The sequence below is a fragment of the Strix aluco genome, chromosome 1 (genome assembly GCF_031877795.1).
Source record: "Strix aluco isolate bStrAlu1 chromosome 1, bStrAlu1.hap1, whole genome shotgun sequence".
Classification (NCBI taxonomy): Eukaryota; Metazoa; Chordata; class Aves; order Strigiformes; family Strigidae; genus Strix; species Strix aluco.
The window spans coordinates 85,126,072-85,148,755 of NC_133931.1; positions in this window are offsets into that span (position 1 = coordinate 85,126,072).

Genomic DNA, 22,684 nt, shown 5'->3' on the forward strand with positions numbered 1-22,684 from the left:
TTGTAGTCAAACCCCCCATTTTGGTGTATGTGCAGGTGTGCAACTGTAGCAGTTTTAGTTTTTTCTAGTCCCAGCTTGGGCTGATACTGTTAGCTCCTGATAAGACACAGCCTAGATTCCCTAGTTCCTGAGAAGATGTGGCCTAGCACAGTTCTTATGGTTTGCACAGCAGGGCTGATTTCAGTCAGGTCTACTTGTTGGTGATGCCTGAACGACAGCAGTGTTCACTCACTCGGAGTGGATGAATCTGTCACAGTGGTCATGTAATTAAAGCCCATATAAAAGAGCTGAACCAAGCTTGCAGAAAAAAACCTGATTTGTGTAATTTCCTGGCTCTTAGCTATGTAGCCCTAGGGTTATTTTTTGTATATAATTTACAATCTAAACAACAAGAGTAGTCTGTGCTTCCAGAATAGCTCATATATTTTTATTACCTCTGGTCAAATGATATGCAAAGACTTTTGGTGTATCATAACTATAGTGGTACAGTGTTTATTTACTTTATAGTTCATTATAGCTGTGGTAAAAATACAGGGATGAATTCAGCCTCAATGCATGTGAATGTGACATTATTGACATGTATAGAACTTCACTATTGACTTGTATAGAGCTGCACTGTCTTACTACTACATCTGACTATTGCTATATCTGTAGTATATGTATGAGCTAACATTGTCATACCAGTGACATTTCATTTAGAAAGGTAATACACTACTCATCTTCCCCTTTACAGTGATCAGCACAGAACACTTCTCAATTAAACATTGCTTTAAACAATAAAGTGCTTTACTGTACTACTACTAAAATGTAAATATTAATTACTTAATGATTTAAAAGCTCAGCTTCTTTATGTTCAAGTTTTTCTGTCTTTATAAAACAAAAGAAGAAAGAACATGAAAAATGTGAATCCAATATTCAGGAACTTTCTAGAGTGGCATTTGTATTAGAATTTTAATCCTGGGACTGCATATATAACATGTACCCTATTTTATATATATGTCTAATGTGTGTGTACATATATGTGATACATAAGGTGCACCCCTATTAGAGGAGCATATTTTTAACTTTTGAATAAATACTGTGAGAATGCTTGATGTAGTGAAAAAACAATTTGGTTATTTTGAAAAACCTCTTCATAAGTTACTAACTATGCACATTCCCTGAGACACCACCATGAATGATGTTGTTCTTAGAAGACCTTGAAATATCCTACTTATAAAGAGTATCAGCTTTGTTGTGAAGCTCTTAAAGTTCACTTTTTCAAGGCTCTTATTTCAAGCATTATCGCTTATATTCACTTTTTAAAAGTCCCTTTTTAAAGTAAAAGACAGGATATTTTGATTTCCCCAGGAAAAAAAAATACTTGCTGTCAAATAACATTATATGGGACAGCTCATCCATAGTTTCTGGTGGGGTTTATTCTCTTGTCCTTTGTGCCCTGACTTCAAAGAAAACACTCTTGAGCTCTGTTTGTTTGCAGCTAGTTTTCAACTGAATATCATGAGGTGCAAAGCTATGGTCACAAACTGGAATTATATCTACTTTTGGACTTTGCAAATTATTGGAACAGTTTTATTATATGAACAAGCTGATCAAAAAGGTGGACAAATAGACTCTAATACAGGTTTGTCTTGTTTTAGAGATATCTCTTAGCAAGCAGCTTTGCAAGAGAAAACAAGCTAAAATGAAATGTACAATGTGTGTACAGTACAATGTGTGTAGGTTTTCTTCCTAGCAATTTCTTCACTGTAGGCAATAATAATGGCAAGAACAAAGAGGCAACAAGATTTTCTAAATAAGAAATGCACAATGGATTCTTACCCTTTGGCTTTTTACTTTGTTACATTTGTCTTCTGCATATATATTTTTAAAACAAACAACAAACAACATTTCTTGTAATCAAAACCCCAGGAGGGTTTGAAGCAGTGATACAGTAAATGTTGTCTTGTATGATTGTTTCTATGCTAACAAAAAAGATTTCCTCAAATGGAACACTGAGTGGATTTCCACTGATGGAAAATTATGTTTAGAAGCCTATTAAAGTAAAAAGTTCTGTAGAAAATATAGGCAGACTGAAAGAAAATTATTTAGATATCTCTTTTATGATACTTAAGGTCATAATTATTTTGTAGTCACTGCTTTATTTGTGAACTAATCCAATCTATTTCTGATTTAGCCAATAAGGTTCTGCTTAACAGTATACCAGTATATATTAACAGTATATATTTGCTGAAGATCATAAAAAAATAAATGCATAGTTTTATTCTTGCCTACAAAATCTATTATCATATCAAAATGTAATAATAAAAAAACATCAACTTGGTTTGGCATATTCTGTCTTTAGTAAAATCTTTTTTAGCTTATTTATTCCTAATCTTATCCATGTATTTAATTACTCTTCACTTCAAATTTTTATGTGAAACCAAGCATGCTTTGAGGCTTTTAGTTGCCTAGAGTTTCTTCTCTCTTTTGCTGCTATATTATTTTTCTGTATTTGTTACTAGGGCATAATTCTCAGTTGAACAATTTGCTTAAAATATTTGATAGAGGATTTGTCATTTTATGTGCTGGCTTTCTCAGGGCTCTGGATGGAGATTTTCTTTTCCTAGACTTATTTTCTTTATCTTCTCTTTATTTTCCCAGACTAAACACTTCAAGTTTTGATTCTGATTTGGATATGAAAACTTACATGCCTAGGTTTCTTTTCATTATGCTGCCTTTGCTCCAGTGTTGAATACTGTCATTCTGAGACAAATTATTGATTTTGGGGCCATATGTAGTGATCTCTCAGTTCTAGTGCATCAGTATCACAAAACAACTTAATTTAACTCTAGGTCTTATATTTGTTTATATAATGAAAAGACTTTGTGAAAAAGAAAATGAGAAAAACTTATTCAGAGACTTTCGACCTCCATTTTGATAGATACAATTATCATTTTAATCCAATGCTTATTAATTTTTAAAATGTATCTTTGTCCATTTCCTATAAGCTCTCTGTTTATTCTGAGGTTCTGATTCATACATCTTAGGTATTCTTTGAATCCTTTCCATCTCCTTTTCCTCATTACATGCATTTTAGTTAGATTTCCTGATTTTAGCTTAAAGGAGTTAGATACCTCTTACACATTCAGTGAACATGAAACATCTCTAAGATTGTCTCTTTCATTTCTAAATGTTTGCTCTTCAGAAATGTCAAACCTTCTGTAGATTCAGTTTTGATCCCTTTCAATCACGTTTTTGTGATGATGTATCAGGATTTTAAGGATGGTTCTTCTTCCATGTATTTAGTATAATAAGTCTTCTGATATGATGTGTGGACCTCTGTTTTAGAAATCACACAAGTAATAGAGATTACAGTTTATTCTGCAATCCTTTACTTTCTTGTGTCTTGCCCTTCTTGGACCTCTCCCACCTCCATGGAGTTTAAGCTACTTGAACAGATCCAGAGGACGACTGGAGTGGAAACTGGAGAAGGCAAGATTTTCTTTTTCCCCAATATCTTCTTACATCTAAAATCAGTTGTCACTACCTACTAGATATGATAATTACATTGTCTTTCTCTCTTTTTTTTTTTTTTTTTTTTAAGTCACAAATGATCCAAATATTTGCTAGTTACAAATGTAGAGAAAACAGTTTAAAAGATGTAGAGAAGAGCGAGTGAGACAAATGAGTACTAGGAGCCACTAGAGCCATCCCAGAGAGAAAGAGGAAAGAAAATTGAGCGGAATAAAGGGGGAGTAATAACAGAACCAGAGGAGAAATATACCCAATGTACCTGGACACTTAGGAATCTGAAGACATTACTTATAGAATGAAATTCAGTCAAAATTACACTATAAAACACAATAAACATGCAGTAGTACTGATTTAAAATATATCTCAGTTGCATGCAATCTAGAAGAGAGGCCATGTTCTTGTACAACACTCAAGAAGTTCAGTAATAAGAACTGTTACATTGTATGTTGCTTCCTAACTGCAACACCTAAAAGGACATTTAACAAGAGTATAGTACAAAGAGTTTCTCTTCACTTCTTCATGCTTAAGCACAGTAATAATGAATGTGACATCTTTTATCCTGCAGATATAAATGGAACAAGCTAAGCAAGCATGCAAACATTTATTATCTTGCAGTGACTATAGCTCAGTTGTATGGCAGCTTTTCTGTCAAATTCAAACGTCAGCCACATACCAGTCAGATATAATATTAAGCTAAAAGCACCCTCTGCAAAAAAAAAAAAAAAAAAAAATATTGTTAACTATTACAAAGCAGCACAGACATCTTTACCAAGCACCATGGAAGTATATACCAGACAGAACTCCTGTGTGCTATCCAAATGGCATAGAACAAACAGGAAAAAAGATATTTAATTAGAAAGCAGTGTACCTTCTATTCTGGTAACCTTTTTCCACCACTGACAAGGCTGAGTTTTTCTGTTGATACTGTGTATGAGTAGAACTCAAATAATCTCACTTTAATGTTACACTAATACAGAGCTATTATATGCTTTCATACATGATTCTTAAGATTTCTGAAAACCTAAAGGTGCCATCATAAAATATGCCACTAAGGATCTCCTAAATGAATTATCACAGTTTATGATTTTTAAAAATTGAAAGAAAGTAGAAAGAAGTATGCATTCCTAATGTAATTTGTAGGCTTCTGTTCATTTTTTTTAGAATCGGACACTCCTAGCAGTACATGACTTGTCAGAACATAGAAAGAATATTACCATGTGGTTATTGTGAGTATAATGTAGTAACTGAGATCAGTTTATACACGCCTCATAATATATTCCATTTGCAAGCAGAAGATTTCTTGATTTGTGCTAAAGAAAGAATGTTGTTTGGGTTTGTTTTTTTTTAAATAGTTCTCCCTTTTCTTGTCTAACGTTCATAGTTGAAAGCTACATTGAAGACATGATCCCTTATACACCAAAATCAGAACCTGTAACCAACTAACCAAACTAATTATCAGTATGTCTCTTTTTCCTGACCCAGTTAGCACTGCAGATCCCATCAGCACAGATCAGTTGATTACCATGTGCGTTGCGTGGTGCATAACAGAAGAATAAAAAAGGATATTTTACTTCATACTCACTATGAAAGCAGTATGAAATATTGAAATGGTCTCTGCATAACACAGCTGCTTCTGTTGCTGAGTAGGCAGGCTGTGCTTCTGAACTAACTAGGGTTTTATTACTTCTGATGGCTTCATTCCTAGGTATAATTAATGGTGATAATGAACACAGAGGACATGAATGTAGAGAAGATCATTGTGACTAACATTTACCCTAGGGAGCCATTCATCTACTGTATTATTTCTTCTAGAAAAGTTGCCTAGGAAGTAGAAATACAAACTTTTTCCTGAGGTAAGCATTTTGGTCTGCAGAAATGCTGTGGCTGGCTTACCAGAACTGAATTTAGATGTCATGGACCTAGGTCTATTAGGTTATAACTCCCTTATGCAGTCTAGTGGTAAAATGAAGTGGGTAATAAATGAAAATAAAATTGGGATTGGTGTGAGTCGGGGTATCCTCTCTGAAGCCTGAAGTTCCAACCCAATAAAAAAGCTACAAAATAAATGCTGTGTTAAAATATGGGCTAAAAAGAGCAACATTGTTGTTATTGTTTCTCTACTGTTTTGGCATTACAATACTCTCTTTTATGCTCTCTCATCTTGTGTGGTCTTCACTTCTCATTCAATTTGTACTGGAGTCCTCTATTTCAGTGTAGATCAATGCTATTATTTCTAGGTCTTCCCTTGTAACGTCATCTATACTCAACTTTGAACAGGCATGGGCTTGGTTTGTGCTTTCCCAAATTCCCTCCCACTTACACACACCATTATACTAATTCTTTCAACATCCTCCTCCTCCTCTGTGGACAGGCTCTGATTTGTACACTTTTGTCTTCTCCTCTCCTCCAAGGCCTGCTGTAACACAGCCAGCATTTTGTTATGTGTGATACCTGAGATGATGGGCCCTGACACTGACCTGTCACACCAGCATGCCTTGAAAACCCCGTCACCAACCAGTTAGGCTACTAACCTCCAAGCAGGTTTCCAGGGAACCCTAATTCTCCTTCAGAGAGAGATTTCAGGGAAAAAAAAAAAAAAGGATAACATGAACATTGTGCTTGTATTTTTAAAGTGAGTAAGATACTTTTCCAAGCACTGGCTGTAACAGAGGAAAAAAAGGTGAATCCCAAAATCAGATTTTAAAATTAATTGATCTGAGCTACCTTTTTTAAAAACAACCTACAATTTAAGACTTTTTCAGGAGGGAAAGAAAAAAACTTCTGAATGGTGCCCTGTGTGGGAGGATTGTATAACCCCCACTTAAGTAAATTGGACATTAGATGCTTTATTCTTTCTGACATTCAGACCCAGAGACTTAGAGGAGCATGGTAGTTTCAGGTGGGAATATGTATGTCTTTATGCATAGCAACATAACTGATTTAATTACAAGCCATACTACACTGTAATTTTTTGGGGTGATATGGGCTCATCTAACACACTGTAGAAGTTAATGGAACACAGCTCATAATAAAAAGAAAAAACAATGTAGACAGAAGGGTGGAACTCCCGTTTTCTAACTTTGGGTTTCCAGTAGTTATCTAAAAATAATTTTAGGTCACTGCAGAAAAATAGACAGTTCAGTGCCAGATTCATCTGACCTATTGTATCTGTCTGTTTTATTATGAGATGAAACATGTCCAGGGAGATCTGGGGTTTTTTATCACTGTCTTAGTGAAGAACCTCATCAGACAGCTCAAATATGTGCATATATATTTTGTCAGATCAAATCATAATGAGAAGGGACAGACAAACCTGAATTGGTTGGGTTTATATTGAAGTTATTCCTTCTGGTGGAAGAATACTACAGCAAAGACTGGGAGGTGGTGGACAGCAGTGACAGTCCGTAAATGGAATTTTAGTGTTACAGAAAATGGTTTAACAAAAATAACCCTCACAAGCCAACATGAAAAGAAAATCTCTTAACATTCCCAAATCAGCATTCAGCGGACACCAAGTGACCCTGCAAAGGCAGTGACTGTAGATGCCCTGAGTGAAACAGGGGTCTGTTCTCAAATTAAGCAAGTTCAGTGATAAGTTACATAAAGGAGGAGATGGGTATTAGAGCCCTAAAGGCCTGGGGAGAATAAAGGCATCATCATGTGTAGTGAAAGTTAATGTTCTACTCAATTAGAGCTGCTAAACAGAGTGCATATATTATTACTACTTGGAGGATTAGATATTATTTATCCTGACTGACTAACTAGGGCATGAACTCTCACTTTGCCTTCGTGGGAGGCAATGGTAGGTGCTGTACCCCAGGAGGAATCTTAGTCAGCTGGGTTTACTTAACCTTTGAAGGAAAACTACCTGCTGCTGATTTCCTGTGCTGTAGCCGCTTGCCAGAGCTTTCACTGAAGATATATCTTTACTTTGGTAACATGAGCTGACTTGCTGAGGTGAGGTAAGTTTCTGGAGACCATCATTGACCAAGAAAGAGCTTAAAATGCAAAGATGATGTTAATGCCACTGCAGCCTAATTTGTTGTCACTTTCCATCTTTTCCTGCTGTTATTTCCCACTCATGCATGTGAGGAAACATTTGCAAAGTCTCTGGTAGTGGTTACGCAAGTAACTCCCATTGGCGATTCACAGGAGCTGGCAGGAAATATTTAAAGCAAGGAGAAAAATAGTTAAATGTCTAAATCGGCAACACTGAAAATTACACCATGTCCCATGGACTGTGTGGTAACAAGTACTTTGCAGAGGATGAAGAGTCATTTTCACAACAGATTTCAAAATTTCTCTTAGTTCCAGATGAGAGTGAAAATAGATCATTTTAAGTTCACCACAAAAGAATATTCTCCTTTTAAAAATGTTCTCTGGGCTTTCAACATTTGAGTTAATTTCTTTCTGATTGACTTATATTATAACACAAAGTAAATGTAAAAATTGAATCATTCAAAGACAGAAAATATTAACTTCCAAATATCAAATTTGAACAGTGGATCCAAAGAGTAACTTTCTGTCCATTGTTTTAGAATGACAGTTTGGAATAAAATTATGCAGCACCAAGTAGTTTGTTAATTTTTAACTCAGCCGTCTATACTGACATCTCACACATGTTGTGACTTTTCTGTGCTCCAGAGCTGTATTAGAAGGGGTTAAAAATTATGTTAGCCAAGAACAGGGGAAAGTGGACTGTGTCTTTACTGTTCTAGTTCAAATGTAAAGCTCCTGCTAAACTTTTGTTTGTAATTCCTACTTTCCTAGATGATGTGTAGAATTGAATAAATCTGGCAAGACTTGGCATTCTTGTTAGCATTATTTATTGTTATTGCCTCACTCTCTGTAAAATGACAGGAAATTTACCTGAAGGCCAAATTGTTGTTTTGGCTAATTATAGTGATTCACAAGAATATAGAATGGAGTACTCAGTCCTTTTACGTACTGGCAGGGCTCAATTACCAGATTAGATTCCTTAGCAGAAATTTTCTGATTGATTTGCTGATTCTGGAATAGATTTTCTGACTGTGAAATAACACTCTGGTGAAAAATTTTCTAAGTTAAGTTTCAAATGCAAGACCTGGCTAACAAAGAATAATTATGGTCCAATAAGGGAAAAAGATGTAATTTAAAAACATGCAGTTTTTGTTATTTACACAGCCTATTGTGAGGAGGGCATAAGAAAAGAAGGTAGGTTATGCTTTCTGGTCCAATAAATTGTAATAATCTCAGGGGGTTTTATCCCAATAGCATTATTCCAGAGTGTCTGTTTACATGATATAACATGCTAGTGTTCTTTTTAAGGGATATTCTTAATTTAAGAAGAAAAATCTTAGCCACAATCCAATTAATTTTAGGATTTCTACTTCTGCCAGGTAAATTATCTGTGTTTTTCTTTCTCAAACATATATTCATAGGTCTTTCTCATGTTGCTGTGTTCTTTCTTTATATGAATGGGGTAGCAGTTCTATTAGCTGCTTTCATTATATGGTGCTACTTCATATTAGTCAAGAGAATAACCGATCTTTTGATTTTAGGTAGGTATTATTCTTCTTAGACATTAAGATGACTACAATGCCAACTTTTAACCATATTCCCTTAAACCTGTTCATTGATTGACTGACATGAGAGAAATTCAGTAGATTTCACTCTGTTTCTTTGAGCGCAGAAGTCTCAGTAATGGCTGAGTCCCAGGGAATGACAATTTTTAGTCAACTTCAGCATATTGTATGGACATATATGGGCTAGGTGGAATCCAGCTCTGCTTTATGAAATGCTAAAGCTTTCATTCTTCCATAGAAGAAAGAGGACATTTTAATGGCTAATACCAATAAAAATAGATTTTTAGGTCTTCTCACTGGAGACAGAGATGGTCAGAAGAATGACATTACGTATCTTCGGCATCTAAGTACTGTTTCATTACCTTTTATTTTATGCAATGAATACTTAAAATGTCCATTCAAATGACAGTGAAATACATTTTAATGAATGTCAAATACACCTTTTTCATTTTAGACAGTAGCACTGGAGTGTCCATTTAAATGTGATTTTATTCAAGTATAAATTGAGAAATTTGCATTTAAATGCACTGCAATAGAAAAACTTACAGTTTGATTCTGCATTCAGTTGCATGGGTGTGAAATCTTTCTGGAACTTCAGTGATCTCATGCAAGTCTGTCAGTGGAAATATCAATGCCCATCAGACAATTAATGTTCCGAATTTTCTTTAATTACATTTTTTGGAGATGAAATCATGTAATTAACCAAACACTTTCTAGTGACTGTGGATTCTAAAATATGATATCAGCTGAAATCTCTGGCACTTTTTATATTTAGAGTGTTTACATTCTGAAGTCATGTCATTGCCAACCACTTCATAAGCTCTTTACAAAATTTAAACATTTTCAAAATGTCAAAAGCTCTTTTTATTAGTAGTAATGAAGTTTCAAAAGAAGTGAGCTTCAGAGATGCAATCAACTGTTTTCAAAATCATTGCTAATTGAAAGGATTTTCCTCTGGCTTATGTCAGAGACGTTGCTAATCTGAGATCTGTTAAAAAGAGTATTTAGAAATCATTCAAACAATCCCTAGCATTTCCCATTTTTATATCTTTAAAAGTGTTAATCATCAAACTAAACTTTGAAAATGGAATAGATTTAATTCTACTGTTATGTCCAGGAGAAATGAAGTCTGAATTCAATATTCAAAGAACTATCATAGCTTTCACTCAACAGAGCATAAAAAGTAAATATAGTTTAGTGAATAATATCAAGCTAACTTTCATCTTTGAAGAGGTGTTTTTTGCCTACATCAAGTAGGAAGCAGGACACAGATAAATTGAATGGCATATGCACCCTGCTGCTTAAAGAAATACTGCTGTTTCTTTCTTCCTTCTTCATTGTAACTCTGAAAAACTGTATAATGAGTTTAAGAAAAATATATTAGAGGATTGTACAGGATATCTTTCTGCCTCAAGAGCTGCTGTTCAGCATACATTAATATGCTTAAAAAAACCTCAAGAATGGTCAGGAATACCCATAAGAGCATGTAAAACTTTTTTTGAACATATGTTTTTAAAACATCTTTGTGCAAACAGTTTCTTCTGTCTTTACAGTTTTCACAGTTGTCACTGCTTAGTAATTTGGGGAAGAAAAAAGTGAGCTAATGAACTTTCAGTGTCCTCAGTCTACAAAATTCAGCCAGAAAAATGCATAAAACTTCTGGTATAGAAAACCTGATTTCATAGAAGCTTCCTTACTATTTAAATGACACATTTGGTGTATGTTCCTGAAATAGAACAGATTTTTTGATGGTTAAAATTAATTTGTGGTTTTGAACATTTTATGTACAAATGGCAAAACCAACTTCTGGACTTGGTTTCCTTAAGTAATTCAGAGTAAGGTCAAGTATAGAATAGGCTTGTGTTTAACAAGCCCTCCTCCATATGGGAATTTATGTCTAATATTTATATTCCTCTTAATTGCTCCACACTAATTATAGTGTCCATTAACCCTGGGTTTAACTTTGGCTTCCAAAAGGATTTTTTGGGGGGTTTATGTATCTAAAATCAAATTTAGGACCTATGACTACATGCACTTTCTACACTTAGAATATTTTTAACTATCTCGGTGAAAAGAAACCTGAGAGTTTTTCTCTTGACTCTGTAATATGCAGCATTATAAATCATCAGAAATCAGGTTCATTTCACAGTATTTATTAGAGGGTTGGCTTTGCTTGACAGTGAAGGCAGTATCACAGAGCAAGTAGATACCTGTTTACTCAACCTCTATGTTGATGCAGGTAGGAAAGAAATTGTTTCACTGTTATCTTCTCTGTGGCAGCCTCTGTCTGTTATCAGGTTGTATACTGAGAATGAGGAGTTTAGGATTAGTGAAATAATGATATTAAGTATTGAAAATAAATTCAGAAAAGATGATCTTATAAATGAATTAACAGCATCAAAAAGCAGGAAGGGGTTGCATTTTTGAAAATACAAGTAAATTGAAGCTGTATAAATTGATTTAAAACACTATAAAATTAAACATTTTTTCATCTTTCTCCCAGTTTTGGAGCGTGGTATCATGTTTCATAATATCCTCTCTCTTCCTTACCAGAGAACTGATGCTCAACACTCTTATCAAATTGCATCTTGCTGACTTTTAATTTCAGATGTTTTGACATATTGAACCACCCATCCACCTTCTACTTTTCTTCCTCTTTCTTCAGTATAATTACTTCTCTCTTATTGACATTTCAATTATGAGACTCTTCCATCAGGATTATACACATAATACAAAATGTGAATTCTTTCTTGAGCCTCAGTCTTAAACCAAAAATCGTAAATGTGGACCATTATGCTTCCACGGAGCTCCATGACCTTTTGCTTGTGTAGTTTCAGTGATTACAAGATCCATTTTTTTTTCCTGCTTGCTACATTGAGCTGATGTAGTGCTAATTCTGTAGGATTTTCACAAGGCATTGTAACACATGTGGAGAGCTTCGCAAAAGAGAGAAGAAGGGTAATACTAAGGAGCACCAGGGGTTGGTGATAAGTAAAAGAATAGCTCTAGTTTGGAGAAATTGTGGGACAGCTGCTCATGCATATAGAATCTACAAAGCAACTGGTATTTCATTTGAGTATGTAACTCTATTGTTTGTTAGACTGTGACTTTACACTGCACACTGTATATGTTAACTTCACTGTCTGTGAATGAGACTGTGAATAAAAGTCTCTGATGGGTATTCAAAGATTAATGTAATGAATCTGAAGGAGGCTTCAATTTCCAATTATGCTACTTTTCTAATTGGGTTTTTACATTTCTTACAGCTCCTTTCTAAAAAAAAGTTTTGTCTGTTTTTCCAGTATAAATCAGGATAATTTATACCTCATTTTTTCTTCTGGATAAAGACGTATCTTCTCACTGGATAAAGCCATATCTTCTCAAATAAAAGCAAATATGTATCCTAATGAATGACAGTAATAATAACAGTCATTATTTTTATTACTGGTACCATACAGTTGTACCAGAAGGCAGTCTTATTTCTTCCCTCTCATTTCTGTCTTCTTAGCTTTTTATCATGGATTTTAAATCGATTGTCTTCCTGATATGACCCTGGAATACAGTAGGTAATTGGACTTGTATTAGTAATTACAAAATTGCATATATGATTAAGATAGCAGTAAATAATAGCTCTAGCATTTTTGGCAAGAATATGATAGATTGCTGCAGACTCAAGTTGGTAAAGGAGAAGGATCTTTTTCTTCTGCTAGAAATGTTGATGGTCACCATTACCTGCCCACACTTCCCCACTTTATGGTGTTATACCAGATTTTCTAAACATGAAGTCTAACGTAATATAAAATTTTGATTTAAAGAGTCGCATGCCTGCTACTGAATTTTGATTTTGCAATCCATCTTGCCTTCTAAATAGTTTACTATTTCATAGTTGCCTCTTCAAAGGATGGTGAAGTTATAGAAATTAGCATTGTTCTGTACCTCAACATGTAAAATATGTTCATGACATTCAAACAGAAAGTAAGTGTTTCTAATAGTAGCTGCTGGAGTATCCCTCTGAAGTTCTCTATATGGAATTGAATGTCCTCTCTTCTCCTTCCTGTAGTTTTTATTCAGTCTTGTATAAAACTCCCATTGTTAACTATAATGAGAACATTTGAAATAATGTAGGTGCTGCAATATCATTACTCCTTTATTAGCCATAAATATTCATCAATACCTCTTAAGTACTTATACCTTAAAAAATGTAGTTCACAGCACGTTTTTCTGCTTTTAATGCTGAACCACTTAAAAAACATTGAGCTTATTCCTGGTGTTAAAGTGAAGCTGAAAGAATAATTGTTTTCTTGCAATTTGTAGGGTGAATTGCAAAACCAGGAGGAACTTAGTTGAAATAGAACAAAACTATTTTTAGTATTATTTTTGACAAAATGGAAAAATATAACAAAGCTCATTTTTCAGTCAACTTGAAATTTTTATTCAAGTTGCCATACAAAGTATGCAAAGCATATTAGCAAAAGAATAAAAAATGAAATGGAAAAAATATAACTTTGATATTAAGTGTTGAAAAGATTATTTAAACTTATTTTGATGCTTCCAAATGAGTATTTTTCCCTTTTAAAACATTTTTTACAGCTTTTCAGTTTACTTTCTGTCTAACACCACTGGAAAAAAACATCTGTGATTGTTAATGTCTTCTCAAATCTCCACTTTTTCGGAGAAATTACAGCAGCCAAGGGATGGTGCAGCCCAGCCCAGCCCGGGGTGTGCTCAGGTTAACCGTTACACAGATCATGAGCTCCTCCATGTGCAATGGTCTTCCAGTCAGGATGACTACAAATGGGCAGGCAGCCCAACCTTACCGCTGTACCTAATTTGTTGACAAGACATCATGGTTACAGGTTGTGTGTGCAACAAGAACCTTGTCTTGGGACACTAGTAATTCTCTATATCTAGTTGCAGATGAGCTCTGCCATTTTTGTGGTGCTGTTCTTTTCTGTGTGCCATTGGCTGGTGGCTGAGGTCAATAAGCAGAGTCTGAAGTAATGTGGGAACAGAGATTAATTAAATCTGTATTTCCAGACCATACAGAAGAGAAATTCTGTCATATTCTTGTTTTGTTTACAGACATATTCTTTTAAGCTAGAAAATTTCTGTGGATAATGTTAGGAAATTATCTTTCTATGTGTCCATATGTATACTGTTGCTTTATAGTGACAATGCAGTACCAAACCACTTAATCTTTTTCCTACTCTGTAAAGATTTTTTGGATCCTCTCTCTCCTTGGGGAGAATAGCTCGTAGATTTTGCTGTGGCATGATTAAGGAACTAATATTAATACATGTGTTCGTAACACTTTTGTCTTCCTCTTACATTCTGAAAATTAAAGTGCCTTTTCTGGAACGCTAATGGAAAAAGAACAAAAGAAAAGCAAACATAACCAAACTGTAAAATAGTTTTAAAGTTTACCAGAATATTTGCAGAAAGCTGTTTGCAGCAGTCATCTAGCTCAGAGCATTAGTTATGTCTATAATGTTAGTCAGTAAGGGATGTTTTTCAGTAGTGTTCTAGGAACTTGGAGTAGGACCTCTTACTTTTATTACCTCTGTTGAAAAATGATGCCAGTTTCCTTAAAACTTTTGTTTTTCTTTCCTGACTCACTTTTTGAACTTTACTCCAGGCTTTGATCGTTTAGATACATATATTTTATTTTTTTTATGGAGTGAGAGTCGTCAGGAACTCTTCACACATTTATTTTATATTTCTACTGTAAAAGATCCTGAGATACTAGATATTTTTGCTTGTTGACTAAAAACTAAAGGCTTTGTTTTATCTTTAGATGTATTTTTAATCATCTTGCTCAAATTAGGTATATGAAACAATTTGTTAATCTTTCCACTATCTTTCACAGTTATTAGCTGAATCTATATGCATCACCTGAGAAGCACAGCTGATAAAATGATTTGCCCATACTCACTCAGGAAAAGCAGATAAATCTGAACTAAATGAAGTCTCTTGAATCCCAGTGCTGTGAGGTTGGTTTAATCCTGATCCTGGCTGGAATGGTTTAATCTAGTGATCCTTCCAACAGCCTGTGTTTGGTAGGTTTTTTTATTGCACTGTAAAGATTACTAAAACAATACTGTTGTAAAATGTATCTTTTAACAAAGCAAACTTTTCACAAGGACTATACCCTTATATATAGAATGTTCTAATAATCGGATCCTTTATATTGAAGCATTTCATGGATCATTGCAAACATGGTAACAAAATTACTTTCTTACCATTGTATGAATTCACAGCTGTAGATAATAAACCCAAGTCATCCCATGCCGTGAACTTTCACTAAGAGTGAGCTGAAATACAAGACACACTGTATAAGGAAAAGGTCCTTGCATTGAAAAACTTGCATAAAAAACTATCAGAAAATCACAGTCACTTCTGTTTCTTATTTCCAAAATCATGATATACTTAGTTTTCATTCGAAACAACACATGTGCATGTACAAACACAACCTGTCTAGACATTTTTTGGGAAATAGATTTTTAAACGTGTACCTGTCAATGTAATGCTGTAAGATAAAACCTTGGGGATCCCTGGAGGCTTCACTGTTCCAATGAAAGCATTTTGTTTACTTCTTCTCAAACCAATCTCTATATTTTGAAGATTACCAAACTGACAATATGACATGCTGCATTAATTTAAACTTATGTTTACTGGAGAAACTAGCACTGCACATGCTTATAATGGTAAAAAGGGGGAAGAAGATAACATTTCTGGATATCTATGCCCAGCAAATGTGATTCTGTCTAAACTATGCATAACATTACCATTAGTTTTTAAAATATGATCCTAGAAAAGTGATACATTCTAATGAAGCAATTTATTGCTGAGATATAAAGCATCTGATAAAGTCGGTTATTAAGTACCTTCACATGATATTAATTTCGGCAGGAGTACAATAATAAGCATACTTGCAATCAGATTATGTAGTTACTATTAAGATTAGTAAAACTTTTTTTCAGATTTCTGTCATACTTTTGTGTTTCCCGGCATCACTGAAGATTGGAATAAAAAGTGTTCTCACATTATTTAAATTCCAGCCTCTAGATAAGAGGGGAATAAATATACAATTTTGTGACACGAGACATTATTAAACTTCATCCTGATTTTTCTTAAAACTGTGCATTCAGAAGGTTCAACTAACATATTTTCATAAGAGAACATTAGAAAAAAATGCAATTAAGGAATTAAGATAGTTTGTAAGGATATGTAAGATAATTAAAATAAGTTTGTACGGATATGTAAGAATAAGGATATGTAAGAATAAAGAATAAAAGTTATAACATCATTAATTCTTCATGACTCTGATGGAAGATACAATTGTCAAATAATTGTTCAGTGAATAATACAGTGCATAGCATAAAAGATGGGAAACATCAGTGTAGGAAAGTGAAAAAAAATAATCAAAGGGAAGTATGTTCAAATATTTACACTTGCTATTCTGATGTGCTTAATTGACTGTCTTTCAGTGTTCTCAGTGCCAAACAGAGGCAGAAATAACTGGAGAAAATGTTGATTTCTTAACCACTTGTGACCCTTCAGGAGGGAAATAGATGGTGTCACACTCCGTGTAGTACATTGTCAGAACAAGGTGTATTTGAAAAGAGGGAAATGAATGAAATATTCTGAATCTCCAGAACTTCATTCAGAGTAGCTTGGATATTGTTACTGTGAAGAACTAGGGGAAAACATCAATGTTGTACTGTAGACATTAGAAAAACTAGGGATGTGGGAGCTCCAACTACATTGTCACAAAGACATGAAAACCTGTAGAGAAATGTTTTCCTCCTGTTACCTGTATTATAATAGGTAGCAGTTCCCATGTTAAAGCTAGATTATTTACTTTCACAAGTAAGTTATTTATTAAGATTTCGCACCTTCCAAAAAAGAAGATTTATTTTAAAAGGTCAAGTTACAGTAGGTTATCTAGTAAGATTCAGGTTTCAACAGTGACTGATTGGTGATGAAAGCACATTGGGATCTTATAACTGAAATAAGGGGGTAGTGTTTCTGTGCAAGGATCTGGGAGTAGTTCCTTGAAATGGCAGTCTCTCAAATGCACTTAAGTGAGAATAGATATATGAAACGTCTGTGACATGACTCTGAGATTTTTCCATCAGTGTTGTTATGAGAGAAAATAAGTAGAAAACTTTATTTTGCATTTAAACTCAGTAACAATAAACACTAAACCCTTTTTGGCAACATTACCATGGTACAAAGTGCAGTACCTGTACATGAGAACTTAAATGAACACTAGGTTAGACTATATTTTGACTGACAAGCGTTCTGGCAGTTCAAGACACTTCGAAGGCACAAATTCTTGTAACTTACACAGATTGTCTAGTTTAATAGGAACTTGATATAATGAGTAATTATTTCTCAGTTAAATCACAATTTTTGAAAGAAAAACAAAGAACCCACCCACCCCCCGGACTATCATTTCTCCTTTAGACATCAGAGTCCTGAACATTTAACTGATGGATGAGTAATTAGCAGATAATCTGACTGCTCTTGAATATAAAAGCCTTGCAGTGGGCCTCTCTTCAAACATTTCAGAGGCAGTTCACTGAGGATGTCTGATTTTTTAAACTTATCAGTCTGGGATAATTTGCTGAGTTTATTCAGTAGATATTGTGAGAATAGCAGTGTTGTGAGAGAGGTGCTATTGGACTGTATGTACCTGAGGTGATGTGCTTTTAGCTGTTGGCTCCATTCAATGCTTCCTGTGTGACTTAATCTCTTTACTTTTGTCCCTCCTTTGCAAAGGGGAATAATAGTTATTTGTTTTTCCTGGTTTTGCTCCTGCAGACACAGATAATTAAACTGATGGTTGTGTATTTTTGCAGAGCATGTGTGTAGAAGATCAAAGGATGTTGACTCACAGACCTCTGAAACATTTGTGAGAAGACTGTGGAAATATCAGGTGGAGATTCTGAAATCTGTCCAAGTGTTCTTGGATATTTTTATTATTAGGAGCTATAAAAGGTCTGCTTTGGATGGAATCACCATCAGTTTCTGTACGGCATTTCTGTATGCTCCTTTACACACACAAGCCAATTCACATTATCACCTACTTCATCTTGACATGTTTAATCAAGAAATATGTTTGTTAGTAGGTCATAATTTTTTGTCTTGCATTTCTGCATATCAGGAGTAGTTCCACTGAAGTACAGTTTAATATGGTACATTAAAAACAGCACAACAAAAATCAGATTCTCATTCTTTAGCTGACACCTTTCATTTTGTCTTCTGTCTTATCTTTTACCCCTTATCTTCCTATGTTATGAAGATAAATGTTGTGTAATATTTTGTTTCGACTGTCTTTTGTTTTCAGCTGGTTCTTCTTTCCTCCTCCTCTTCTTCTACCTCTTCTCTTTCTCAAGCCTTGCTTCAGTAAATTGGATCTTCTTTTTTGCTATCTTATTTAGATATCTAAGTCTCAAAATAAATCTGAGATAATCACTTAATCTTCTTTGTACTGATGCTTTTCAGCTGTAGCTCTTTCAGCCACAGCCTGACATTATGAATCATTAAAAACATTCCCACTCATTATCTTTGACATAGAACAAAAAGTAAATGTAAGAGTTTCTAAACTGGATAATGCAATTGATAACAGCAAGAAAGAAAAGCCCACCCTCATACTGTACAATGAACACATTGCAAGCAGTGGGTTAAAATACATTCTGAACTAAAAATAATGAAATATCTTTTTCATACCTCTTATTATTGTGGAAAGTAAGATGTTTTGATGAATTATGGTCATTTACCTTCTGTGAATTCACAAGTTAGACTGATCTTACAAGGATTAGAACTGCTATTTGTTCTAATTAAGTTGCCAAACTAATGAGATGTATTGATATTTAGATATGTAGATACTGGGAATTTCACATGATGATGGCTCATCACTGGTGAAGATTAAAAATATCATAAATACTATGAATTAAGAGAGATCCTAAAGCAAGCTGTTTTGTTTTCCTTGGTCATATTTCTGACCAAGTCAAAAATTGACTGGCAAAGCAGAATCTGATCACTGATCCTGTTCATAATGAAAGACATGCTTCCTTAGAGCCAGATTTCAGGCTCTGATTTTCAGTTTACTACAGTGCAGCAACATCAAAGTAGGATTTTTATAACACCAGTGTTAGACAGCAGGCATTAAAAAATGTAGGAAATGACAGTCATTATATACAGAAGAGACAATTCATCCCCTGATATGAAAAAAAGGTTATGGTGTGGTGTAAAACACTGTTTTTGAAATATCGATATAGTGTCAGACAATAAGTCTCATATGAACTTTTGCACTCAAACCATGAAATATAATCAAAAATTATGAAAGAATGGAGCTCACATGCGACTTCTGTTGATTTGTATTTGTTTTCAAAGTGCTGTTGGTCAAGAAGGTACTGAGTGGGTTTTGTTTACATAGGAGAACTTTCCTAGTCAGACTAATAAAATGCTGTTTGGATACTTTTATTAAAAATGTGACCTTATATAATGTTCATTTAAACTAAATTTTACCTGAAGTAAACCAAGGTGAAAAGAAATATTGATCATATCAGTAAGATATTTTACATCTAAATCTTGAGGACAGTCCAAACACACCTGCTTACCCACTAGAAGACAGAGCTATCTAAGGCAATGCTCTTTCATTACAAATTTGTCTCGTGAACAATTTTGCATTTGCCATGGAGTAGGAAGGGGCACAATCACAGTCATGCCTAGAGACTCATTTGTGGTGACTTGTTACTCTGTGATACATTTCTTCATGGATCCTCTCAGTTTTAGCATATCTGAAGAAGGGATTAGGTCAGAATTTGGTATGTAGACTAACTTAAGACTTTTACACCTAAAAATCCATTGTATGTATTCAGGACCTAGAGGATTTTCTCCCAGGAGAAATGTCTCTTTTAGGACTGTTCAAAACACCTCAAGAAATCTCTAACTTAGATAAAAGTATTCTCCGTAGGTACTCTTTCTGTGTATGTAATCAGTAAAGTCGAATTCTGAGTCTAGAAATGTGATATTTTTGTTTCCTCTAATCCTTTCCAATTTCTAAACATATAGATACAAGTTTTGGAGGGTAAGAGAAAGGTCTTTCTATTGTCCTTCACTGCTCTTCCCTTGAACCATTTCAGAAAAAAATGAAGATGGCTGCTGAAGGCCACAAGAGTCCAAATGTAGTCTGCAATGACAGCTGATGGGATGCAACAATGTGCATAGCAGTGATAGAGTACATTGCCCGAAAAAAACAATGTTGTATGTGAAGCTACTGTGTGGAGGAACATTGGCATGTTCACATGCAGTTTCTGCTTCAGTGTCATTTCAAATAAAATATTCAAAACAGTGAAAAAATCCAACCCTTTATGATTTGGAATATTTTTTTATTTAAGGCATTGTGTTTTTTATTTCAAAGTGGACATTCCCTATTCAGCAAGATTGGAACTAGTTTAATATTGGATTATTCAGGAAAACAATAACAAATCTATGTATTCTCAGGAGTCCTTCCGATATGTTTGTTTCAGAGAAGCCAGTATATAGCTACCTTCGACTTCATGACAAGGAATATTTTATAAGAATCGTATGCAAAAAAATGCAGAAATGTAGATAGGTAAAAATTCTCCAAAATGAGCAAAAACTTTATGCTGAACTTGTCTTCTCATACAAAGAATCAAACTCAGTCATTTAAGCAAATTTACAAGAAAACCAAGGCCAGGCAATATTTTGACATGGGCTGTAAAGCCACCCACTGCTCTCACTGTATCACATGTCCTTGCTGCACTGAATCAGCAGCATCTCTTGTCACTCACTTCAAAACAGGTTTGCTGCTGTGGATATTTTTCAGCAGAGCAGGGTATGAGTAAGGGACAATGGGAGGGAGGCCTTTGAAAAGTTATAAAAAGAAAGAGAAAACAAAAGGGAGAGCAACAAAAGAAGCAAACAGAGAATACAAAAGTGAAGGCACAGGGTGGGCTGGTGGGAAATACAGAAAACTGCACATGGGTGGGAAATGATTAATTTCCTGACAGTTTATAAAAATAGGTAGTGAATCTGGAAAGGATTCATAGTTGAGCCAGCATAGAAAAACTCATGTATCTTTATGCATGTTTTTTGCAAAGGAACATAACAAGAAATTGCTTCACTTCTGATACGGAGGCTCTCTAACCCTGGGCTAGCCTCTCCCATCTGTGAGTAACACCTCTGTCCAAGATACTGAAAAAGACAAATGAATCCAGAAGCGGTTATTCTCTGTCACTCTGCTATTTTGTTATGAAGTGTTAGATTCTTAGAAATAGTAACACAGATGGTTACTTAGGAAAATGTTTTTATCATTTTGTCTCTAAGGATAGGAACTTGTTTTTTGTTCTCAATAAGAGCTCAGATGCATCCATCTAAATATGTTTGCAACTTAATCACAGAACTGCTACATTAATTTGTTCAATTTGTGTTATCTTCTTCAGTTTCTTAAGTTTTCCTTAAACCAAAAAACTTAAGCTTTAAAGATAATTATGTTCCATCATTCTTCAGTGTTGCTGGTATGTTTGATTTATGTTCTTTTACATTTGTCCCATGTTTGTTTAGTCCTCCCTGAGGAGTTGAAATAAGAACCCCAAATAAAATGTGATCTAGTTAAAGGAATGTCAGAATCATAGCTGGACAAAAGATTACAGGAGAGGGGGGACAGTAGGGTGAAAGAGGAATCAACTGAGTCATCATGTCCAGGATTGAGTACTATCTTGGATATAACACTGCAGCACCACATCAGGTGAACTTGTGTTATGGAGACCTCACTTGCGAAATCTGACAGAAAAGAGATACACTTATTTCAGTGAGCAAGGAACACACCGGTCTTGTCTACATGTCCTCTTTCCTCTTGCAACCCACAACTGATTTCATGACACTGTTGAAAACATATCAGACCTTTATGTTACACCAGGAGAAGATAGCACACCCAAGAGCAAGTGTTGAAGTCTATTACATAGACGTATTGCATCCCTAAATTATATCATGGCAGGGATTGACCTTTGTGGTTTTAATTTTAATATAGTGCATTTCAAGGCATCTTGGGAACCTACTCACAGTGAATGCTTCACACACAATCCATTCTTTGACAGTTTGTCTCCCTTTTGAGCTCTGAGGTTTTCTCTTTCATCTTTCTCTAGCTTTTATTGCCACTTGTTTTATTTAAAGTATGTATATGAAAGGACAATGATGTCTTCTGAAAAAGAAAAACATGCAATACCTTCTGTTAACTATGCCCCGTGATCCACAGTTTGCTGTCAGTTTTTATTGTGCATTTTTCATTATACCTGTTGCATTGTTTTTTACCATTGATTCTAGCTCAGGCGTGAATTTAAATCACTGCTGATTTAAGAATGTGGTGAGTCCCATTTACTGCAGAATAACAAACATTTGCTTGAAACTAAGTAATCTGCTAAGTGCTGTTGTGAAGCTGTGTCTGAGGGTGATCTCTTTGTTATGTTTCTTTTAAATATTGTTTAGGAATTCGAAGACAAACAGTTCTTTTCATGCAGAAATTTATGAAACTAAACTAATAAATTCGGAGTAAGCCAATGTTCCTGGATATA